At 31.4% G+C, this 10,410-nt stretch overlaps 1 pseudogene; it reads left to right on the top strand.

The window, feature by feature from the left end:
• The first annotated feature begins 447 nt into the window (after window positions 1–447).
• On the top strand, window positions 448–1,787 carry LOC132756245 (uncharacterized; annotated as a pseudogene).
• Window positions 1,788–10,410: the final 8,623 nt, after the last annotated feature.

Genomic DNA, 10,410 nt, shown 5'->3' with positions numbered 1-10,410 from the left:
TCTAAATTGGTCGAAAAAAAGACAAAGTTATCTTAGTGCTCTTAGTTCATTATTCTTTCAACATATCAATAACTTTTTTATAAGATCGTTTCACGATTATGAAGGACAACAGTAATTTATTAAAATGTAACGGCACATGGACAAGTTTGAAATTCTTTATTTGGGACAAAAAAGTAGTTTTTGTATATTTTGGGCATATTAATAGTAACCTTAAGGTCTTAGACCCATCAGATCGTGAAATTTCGCCAAACTCCGCCCTTCCTTGTAACGGTTACGGAGGTACTTCGGGTCGGGATTACTCGGCTTCATTATTCTCTAAAAAAATAAACGTTACAAATTGCGTTTTCGTAAAAAGTATTGTAAACAAAAATTAAATAACTACTCTTTGTTTGGTATACTAACAATATAATATCCAAATTCCCAAGGATTCGTTGAAATTATCGGATGTTTAAAATCCACCATTTTGTTTAGAGATTATATGAAACGTCCTTCACCTTAAATGTCAAAATGAAAGTCCGCAATAAAACAGGCCGTTACAAGAAAATTGTGAATTCTCGGCGAATTAAGAAGTCGAATGTTATAGAAGATCACAATTATGTTGGAACACATTTGTGTAATGGACAATACTGTGAATGCCAGCCGAAATTGCCTAAAAATGTGTCAAGGATGGGCTGGAAGACAGGTCGTAAAATCGTGGAGTTTGATGTTCTTTTTTCTGGTTTAAAGAGTTGCAAATTCTGTGGTCTTGGACCAGTTCCGTTGACGCTATTTAACATTTTTGGCGAGTTACAGAGGGGTCTGGGGGATACCTTTATGTGAAATGTACAAATAATGACTGTGAAGAAATTAACATTGTTCCTAATGGGAAGACACATCGTCAGCAAAAGTCGAAGGGAATTCCAAGTTTTATTGTCAACACGAAGCTGGCAACCGGTATGTATTTTAGACGATTAAGTTAAGTCTTTTTTTATAAATAAATAAATAAAATACGTATACAGCTATTGTAATATTGTAAATGATACCAGTGATTACTTACATTGACAGTTTTATTTTTGTAATCTATCAATTTTAGCAGTAAACTGCACCGTTACATCATACTTCATGTCTAAATCCCATCTGTACGTGATTTCGCTGTACTGTTACACTTCCCCCAGCTTTATTTGTCACGAACTACAAGAACTTATTAAATGTCCAGCTATTTATAATGACATATATCCTTATCAGTGATCATTTACAAATTTATGTGTGAATAAACCTGTAACACATTTTACTGTAAGTAAGCTGTATTCATATTGCACATGTACTAACACTTATGCTGCAATACATACATAAAAACTGTGGCATTATCCTTTCAAAATACCGAATAACAATAATAGGTCGAGCGTACTGCTGTGACCATTCATGTGACCATTCGTGGATGTTACATCAATACATATAATATATGCCATTTTTAATGATAAGATTTAGATTTAAATGGTTTCAATCAAACATTTTGCCTCATTGCTTCTATTGTTTGGTATTTTTAGCAATGATTGACATTTTAGGTGGGCCCGTACGTGTAAATAACTTCCTGGCTGCATTTAGCCTGAAGCCGATTAGTAACAAAAACCTAAAGACCATGGAGAGACGGGCTGGAAACATTGTTGAACATGTGGCCGATATGTCAACTTGTGAGGCAGCCACGGATGCATTCCATCAAGAAATGAAGTAAGATTCAGATAATTGCTTGCATCAACAATTTCTAAATTGTTCATTTACATCGTCCATGAAAATGTGGATATTGCATGATGATTTGCATGCCAAGCTATTATGCTTGTTTTCTTTGAATTGAACTGGATGAATGACGATTAGATGAACAGTCTGGCTGTACATTTTTAAAATATTATTGTGAATGGGTGTTAGACTGAACTTGACAAAATATTTAAATTTGATAATTGTATAAATACCATCATAATCAATAATTATTAAGATTAGAAAATTGAAGTACAAGTCTACATTTTCACGTTTTGGCTATTTTCCGAGTGACAATGGTAACATATTTTTTTCATAAGTTTTATCGCAAATACTGTCACTCAAATGATATTTTATTTTGATAATATAATAAATATACTACAATTTGGTACCAAATTTCTAATGTTTTTGCAATATCTGTTGAAAATAAGCTCATTTCTATAGTTCAACTCTGGGAAATTTTACACGATCCAGAAAGGGAAAGGCCGAAAACATACACTTGGTCATAATTTTCTTATTAGATGGTAAAAGTCAATGGAAATTTGCAAACATGTCTGGCATGTAGCATATGTTCAATAAGTATTAACATTCCATAGGTTCTAAGATATGTCAATGATGGGTCTAAGACCTTAAGTAGTAAAATTAAAGAAAATGAGTCTTGAAATTGCAATTGCATCTATCGTCCATGAACAGTTTAAATCAAACTGCGTCTGCAACAATTTCAATATTGCCGTTGTGAGCATTCTTTAGGGATTCCCTTTCCTCTATTTTATCAGAAAACTCAATTGACACACATTTAATTAACATTTCAGCAGTCGTTAGACGTATCTAAATCCTCTAGAGAACTGACATAGACAATATCCAGCTGTACATTGATGTGACTGGCCTTCATGGTCAAGAGGTAACTCGCAATAAAGTTATGTTCGTATAATTACCACGCCAGCAATCTCAATGTGTAAATGAGGTGTAGATAAATTGAACCTCTTAAGTATATATGTTATGGACTAAGCGCTCTCGAATTTTATGACTTAATAACTTAAATTATAATCTATCTTTTGTTTTTCATCATTATTTTGTCTAGGACCTTTGTCAAAGATTTTATTTAAATAATATAATAATAATAAATGTTTATATTAGCTTTCATAGTTTGAATTAATACATTTGCACAGCTGTGTCATCACACCATTTCTTCTTTTTTTGCAGACATAAATTCATACATTCGTTATCACCCCTTTCGACCTAATTGGTTTTGTGTTGTCTAAATATCTCATCACATATACCATCTGTGTTTTACTTTGTGTTTTCTGATGTCAAACATTATCTAAAAACCTTATTGTAAGTGGATGGTTATCAATGTCAGCAACATTTGTAGCTGACATTCTGCAAAAACTTAAAAATGCGGTTTGAAATATATGTCTTTCTAAGATTGAAATTATGGGACAGAGAAAATGGAAAATGAACGCTATAAGAAAACTATAAAAAATTTATTTGTATGAATGTATGACGCAATTCAGCTCCATATAATTTTGATGTCACAAGATGCCCTTGAGGCATATGATTAAAAGATATAGCGTAAGGTTAAATAGCATATGCCATCAAGTATCAGGTTGTGAAGCGCATAATACCAATTGCAAGTAATTAGTTGAAATTGCATAAATTTATTATTTTTGTACTTAGCCCCTGATTTACTTTCTTGTAAGGAATAGAATGAAATTGAATCCCTAAATACACCCATAACGGTAAAATGGAAATTGTTGCAGGCTTAGACTCAGACTGCTGACAAAATATTGTAGTAATTGCAAACTACCATGTGCACCACCAACAGCAGTCAAAATCAAACAAAAAATAACAAAAAAAAAATGTTTAAACACACACAAAAATGTAAAGAAAACAAAACTAAATATCATTGGGTCTATTGGTAAATTTAAACAAATATATACCGACTGCTTTCTCAGAATATCTTATTAAGAACTTTTAACCAATGTACTAATTGTTCTGTCCCAAAATAGAAACATCAATTATAGCTTATGCTAAAGATACCATACATGGTAACAATCTTGGAAAGTCTTATACTTGTCTTAAACTTACTGGTGATCTCAAAAGCTTCACCCACGTCATCGTAGTTTTGTTTGTTTATTATCTTTCAGGTATTAGCATTTATACTATCATAACATCATACAAACGTTACCTTGCATATTAAATAGTATAAACTTTATCGATACACTATCTTACATTTGTGATCATTTTCAGGCCAGAATCACACAATTTTTAAATGATAATTAAAATTAAAAAACCTAAACGGCCTCCCTAAACAAACAAAATAAACATGTTGCCGTTTTGGTTTGTTTGTGTATATCGTTGAACAAGGCGGTCATATGTGCAAGTAACTGTACAAGCCCATACCTTGTCGTAAAAAGAACTCATCACGAGTGTTAGATTTTGATATCATAAATATTATGTTATAAAATCGACATTTAATGTTTTCTGTGTTTTAAATAAAAAAATAAATGTTTTACAATACATAAACTAAAATGAATACGAGATATCCAAATGGGCAACCATTTAATTCCTTTGAGAAATTTGAGAAAAAAAGGATTGTAATCATTTGGCATCATCCTATCGTCTTGATTTCAATGGGAATAAAATGATAAAATAATTCAGTCAAAATACATTCTTGATATGAAATAAACACCTTAAAACACTTAAAAACATTATCCATGAGCACACATTTTAGACTATTAAGGTTACAAATGTAGTACATAAATCACTGTCATATATTCCTATACATGACACTTATATTTCTTGTTTTCAAACAGTCAATGTGTATGAAATATAATGTGGTGGATGAATAAGAAATTTGAATAAATACAATGTACCGTTATGTTGAAAACTCTTGACGGACAACATTTCATATTTCTGTAAATAAGTTCAAACTGTGTATGCATATTGTTATAATTTTGTACAAAGAAACTGTAATTTTAACATATGACGTAATGCATTGGTTTCGTGTATATGTGGTAAAACATTGTAATATCAGTCACTGAAAAATGGACAAAATAACATATTTAGTAGACAAAAAGGTATTTACATAGATATAGCCATTATAATAAATTAATGTAAGACAAGTGTTGATTTCTGTATAAGTAATCGATGGAAAGAGAAAAAAACAACAGTATGATGTACTCAATATTATGCATTCAAATTAATGAACGGACGATAAGGGGGTATTTCAATTTATATAAATGACCTTGGTTAATACATGTACGACCAAGAGAGCAATATGTTAAAAAAGAAAGGGATATTTTAACGGCATTTTTTTACTAAAAACACGTTGGATTAACCTCTAAATTTGCTTAATGAATGCAATACTTTCTTAACAAGTGTTTTTGTTTTATCTATTTTACTCTGTTAAATGATTTAACTTATATTTACAGATCTGAAGTAATAAGAGATTTGCCTGTGTGGACTTGAAGTGAGTATTCCACAAAAGTATTGTCTAGTTATGATGCATGACAAATTACAAATGAATAAAAAGTAGCGTCATTTTTATGTTCATGTAATTTCTAAAAGCAAATTATTTTGTTTTATTTATTACTAGATAATTACTAGATAATAACGTAAAATCACTTATAACATTCAAGTCAATTAAAAGAAAGTTTCAAAATATAAAATGCATTTATCAAATAAAGTTTTTTTATTTACAAAAATGACATTTTTACATTTTAAACGATATAGTGACTGGTTTTCATTGAACATAATCATTTTAAATTATTTCATTATTCCGAAAATATAATAAAAAAGTTTAATTTTCGTAATTTCTCATTGTCCGATATTTAGGACAAAAGAAATATTCCATGAATCTCAAATGTCATAAAAACATATTATTTCCATTACCAGCAAGATGTTAAATGGTAAGTTTTAAATGTTTTCAACGGTATTATTGGAGCAGATGTTGAAACAGCTAACCGTTTCTCATGATCGATATTATTCAGCACTATTAAAGCGTATCGTATTTTCTTGATCAATAAATTTAAGAAAGCGAGGACCTATAAATATCCTTTTGAATGTATCTGCTTTACATTATACTTTTATGGAAAATGCATCAATATCTGAAGAGGGCTACTTCCCCCAAAAGCAACATTTAACTATTGAGAATATTTCATAAGAAAATATTTATTGCCCTTGTGGATTGCTATGTGATGGTTCTCTTTGCAAAACAAATATTATATAGTACAATGTATCTGCAATAAACCTTGATGTGTTACAAATGAAAGCAAATACAATTCACAATCAAAGGTTATTGGGTAGTTAGTATGAATATAGTTCGATCACGTATCATTTTAATTGTTACATGAATCCTGCGATTTCTTTGTGAATTATGAATTTGTGTTAAGTTTAAAATGTGTGGAGATACAAGAGCTGATTTGGGCATACCGTGCTAAATGTTACACATTTTCACGATACGTCAAGCACTGATCAATATAACTAAGTAACGTGATTTTAAGATATCTTCTAAGCAAGACCCGCCATGTTTGAATTCAAATATATATACACAAACCAGCATTGTTAAGGTCATATGTCGCATTTCAACCTTTACTGGTGGAAGAAGACCTCATTTGTCACTCCGTATATTTTTTTCAGACACAAGCATTCACCGACGTTTCGTTTTCTATAATAGTCGCGTCCTCCCATGAACAATTCCATAGCCGCCCGCTGGTGGGTTTTGAATCAACTACGGTGAAAAATGAGTACAAATACTATTATTGCTTTCAATGAATCTTCAATTTTTCCATTTTACTTTTTATTTACCAATACAGTTTTTTTTTCAGATTTACAAATATACGCCTTGCATGTTGAATCGGACACATTTTGGATTATCAAGTAAATGATTATTAATATTTAATTGTTCTTTGAGGCAAAATTTCTTGAATCAACTTAGGCTGATAGACTTACCTCTCATCGTTCAAAGTGTTCTTCACTGGAAAATAAGTTCATAATACAAAGTTAACAGGAGATTGGTTCAGTAGTTAATTTATATTTCAAGTGCTTTCCACGATATCCACGGGCTTAGCATAATCAAGAATGAATTAGTTCATTTACACAAAAAGACAGTAATTGAAGAGGTACATTGCCATGACTGACAACAAGATTAATGAAGTAATCTTATAAAGAGACATACTTTTCTGTTTCACTTCCACTTGGTTGACAATGGCATATTTCATAGTCTTATGACCTACTTTTGATATGGTGCCACACAAATAGAAAACACATTCCATATTGCCATTAACGAAAACCGATTATTTTCAAAAAGGTGTTTCCAATAATAAACATCAACATCAAATAAAACACAAATGAAAAACCACATGGTATAATAAGTATTATTCCTTCAACTTAATTCAGCTGTTTAACTGCTGTTTACTTTATGACTGGCTTGACACGTTTCTACGGACTTATCAAATTAATACAATTTATAAATTTTAAATGTTTCTTCTCAACTGGACATTAAGATTGTGTTAATACCACAAAATCAGTGTGCAATTACATTCCATTCTTTAAGTTCGGTGTATCAAATAAAATTACCCTAAGAGCTTAGATTGAAATTCGTAATGATTTAAAGTCATATGCCATAGCTACAGAATATGATCTTAGAGTATCGAAAATACGAGTTATTTTAGTCTATAAGAATTAATTGCCAGATGAGAGAAAATTAACTAGAAGACACAGTTCTACTTAACTGGCTCTTTCATTTCTAGGTCAATATCAAATATAGAAATAAAGTTTGTAAGTGAGAATAATTTATGTCTCTTAAAGAAATGCGATATTTATTAGAACAGGTGAACAATGGTTTCGTTGAGTATATTAAATCTAATATTATAACTTTACATTAATAGAGCAATTTAAATGAAATATCCTTTTTTGTTTTTTGTTTTGTGTGTGTATGCTTGATATGTTTATAAAAATACCTGAACAACAGTATATAAAATGCTGTTTTAAGTGTGTTACCTATTACTTAACACTAGAAATTCAAGTATTTCCTTCGTTATTATATGGCAGCTTTACACTATTATTGCATTTGTAAACTTAAGAATACATTTTAATGAAAGCGTTGACATCTTACAAGTTTTTCAGCTTACAAAGATGACAGGTGTCAGATTCCTTTAATTTGTGAGATGTTATTGAAGCAAGTTAGCATACAAACCATACACATGCGTTATCAAACTTGTCAAAACATTTACTAGAAAATGGAAAATAAGTATATGCTGCGATGTGATGTGATGATAAAAGGATAGATAATTAAAGTTTCTTTCTTTTAATTAAAAGCATTGTAATTTGATCTGATTTCATCCGATTGTACATCGATTGGTACAAGAAATTGTTTTCAAATGGACTTGCAATTGCAACAACTGTGATGATGATGATGATGTACATGAGGGATAGTGAATACGTGCAACAAACTCCATGCCCCCTAGCTTCGGCTTGAGCGGTACTCAATTCTCAACACTTAATAGTTGTGGCATCAATTATCCCGAAGGACCAGAACAATATAACAACACTGAAGTGAAGTACGGGCAACTTTTTACAGCTGCCAAACAGCACTTGGCACCTGCTGTTGTTAAGTATAAAAAACTGGAAACAATGTGATCCCTCGGAAGCATTAATCACAACAAAATTACAAGAGAATTGCAGACTCGGTTTGGTTGAGTCTTACATGAGGGATAATGAATACGTGCAATATACCTCATGCCCCCTAGCACCGGCTTGAGCGGTACTCAATTCTCAACACTTAATAGTGATGACATCAATGATCCCGAAAGACAAGAAAAAATAACACCACTGAAGTGAAGAACGGGCAACCTTTTACAGCTGCCACACATTACTTGACATCTGATGTTGTGAAGTATAACAATCTGGAAACAAAGTAATCCATCGGAAGCATAAATCACAACAAAATAACAAGAAAATTGCTGACTCGGTTTGATTGGGTCTGTATATGAGGGATAATGAATACGTGCAATATACCTCACGCCCACTAGCACCGGCTGGAGCGGTACTCAATTTTCAACATTTAATAGTGCTGGCATCAATGATCCCGAAGGACCAGGAAAATATAACAAGAAGTTAAGTATGGGGCAACTAAAAGTCTAACCATCTTCAAACTCACCTCAAATCATAGGCATATATTACTTGATTGATTCCATTTTTGCAAAGCTTTAACACAAACTTGTTAGTTCTGCAGTATCGTCAACGCTTCTTTTGAATTTATTTGTTGTTTTAATATTTCTCAAAGATGACCAATATTCGCAACTATCCACAAGCATTCTGACAAAGTACAATGAAGATAGACTGTCATATAATAATAACTCGTTTGGGCTGAGATTTGTGTGTAGTCTTTTTAAAAACAAGAGCGACATTGATAACAGATAGGTAAATAAAATGCTCTCTATATATAATTAGATACTGACCCTCTATCTTTATATATAGATTGAACTGAATGTTAGGAAAGAGAAGAGTAAAGGTTTATGTCACAATACTTCTTCATCTAATTTTCAACAATGATTTAAACAAAACGTTTGCGTCGTGATTTTGACATCTGCCTTAGGCATCTAATTAAAGTTTTAATAATGCGTAAAAAGATTTGGTATTAAATATTATGTTCATCTACATATTAACAAAATACTTTGTTCTAGAACACTTGATTATCTGGAATATAATGCATGTATTTCTAACTTACCAACAACTTAACATTCCTCGGTCTGTTGACAAGTGCATAGGTAATCGGCGCGTTGATTGGTCACTACCCCCGCACCCCCTCCCCCTCACCCCACACCCACTACTACAGCCCTCCTACCTCCCAAAACCATGTAAAATACAGTATTTTTCATTTGAAACATGTTTTAATATTTGGTTTATGCTTTTAATTCAATAACCTTCATTTCCTACAAAAAATAAAAAATTGATACATATATATTTAGTAAAGGTATGCAACTCGCCGATCAATTTTCAGCACTCATCTTAATATGAACTCCATAACTTCAACATTTTTTCACCAATTTTCAATATTTTGGTACCAAATGGTAGGGAATTGATTACTCTTAAAGGAATTAAAGTTGTCATTACAATCATTTCAAGTTATAAGAAGATATGTAATCTCGAAGTCACCGCAAGTGTAAACTCGACAGTGATCTGACCGCTGGGTTTTCTTCAAAATTACCCGACTAAACGGCAGTTTATTCGAAATGAATGCATATTTCATTGTATTGCGCATATAAATATGATCAAATTATATTATTATTTGTTATAACTGTTCAATCAAAACAGCTTATAAAACTATAACAAACCTTTTTTCCGATATGCCAAATTCTCCAATCCAAAATGAAAGTACACATGTTTCAACAGAAGCATTCGTATGGAGTATTTTCATTGGTCGTATGAAAACCTTAGACCAATGAAAATACTCCGTACAAAAAATGAAGGGGAGACAACTCTGTAGAACTATTACTTTCATTATAATTTGGAATTTAACATATAGGAAAAAAAGGTTTGTTATAGTTTTATAAGATGTTTTGATTGAACAGTTATAACAAATAATAATATAATTTGATCATATTTATATGCGCAATACAATGAAATATGCATTCATTTCGAATAAACTGCCGTTTAGTCGGGTAATTTTGAAGA

This window comes from Ruditapes philippinarum, unplaced genomic scaffold (genome assembly GCF_026571515.1).
Source record: "Ruditapes philippinarum isolate M1 unplaced genomic scaffold, ASM2657151v2 ctg55_1_1_1_1, whole genome shotgun sequence".
Lineage (NCBI taxonomy): Eukaryota > Metazoa > Mollusca > Bivalvia > Venerida > Veneridae > Ruditapes > Ruditapes philippinarum.
The sequence above is the reverse complement of the archived record's forward strand: the minus strand, read 5'-3'. Positions and strand labels throughout refer to the sequence as shown.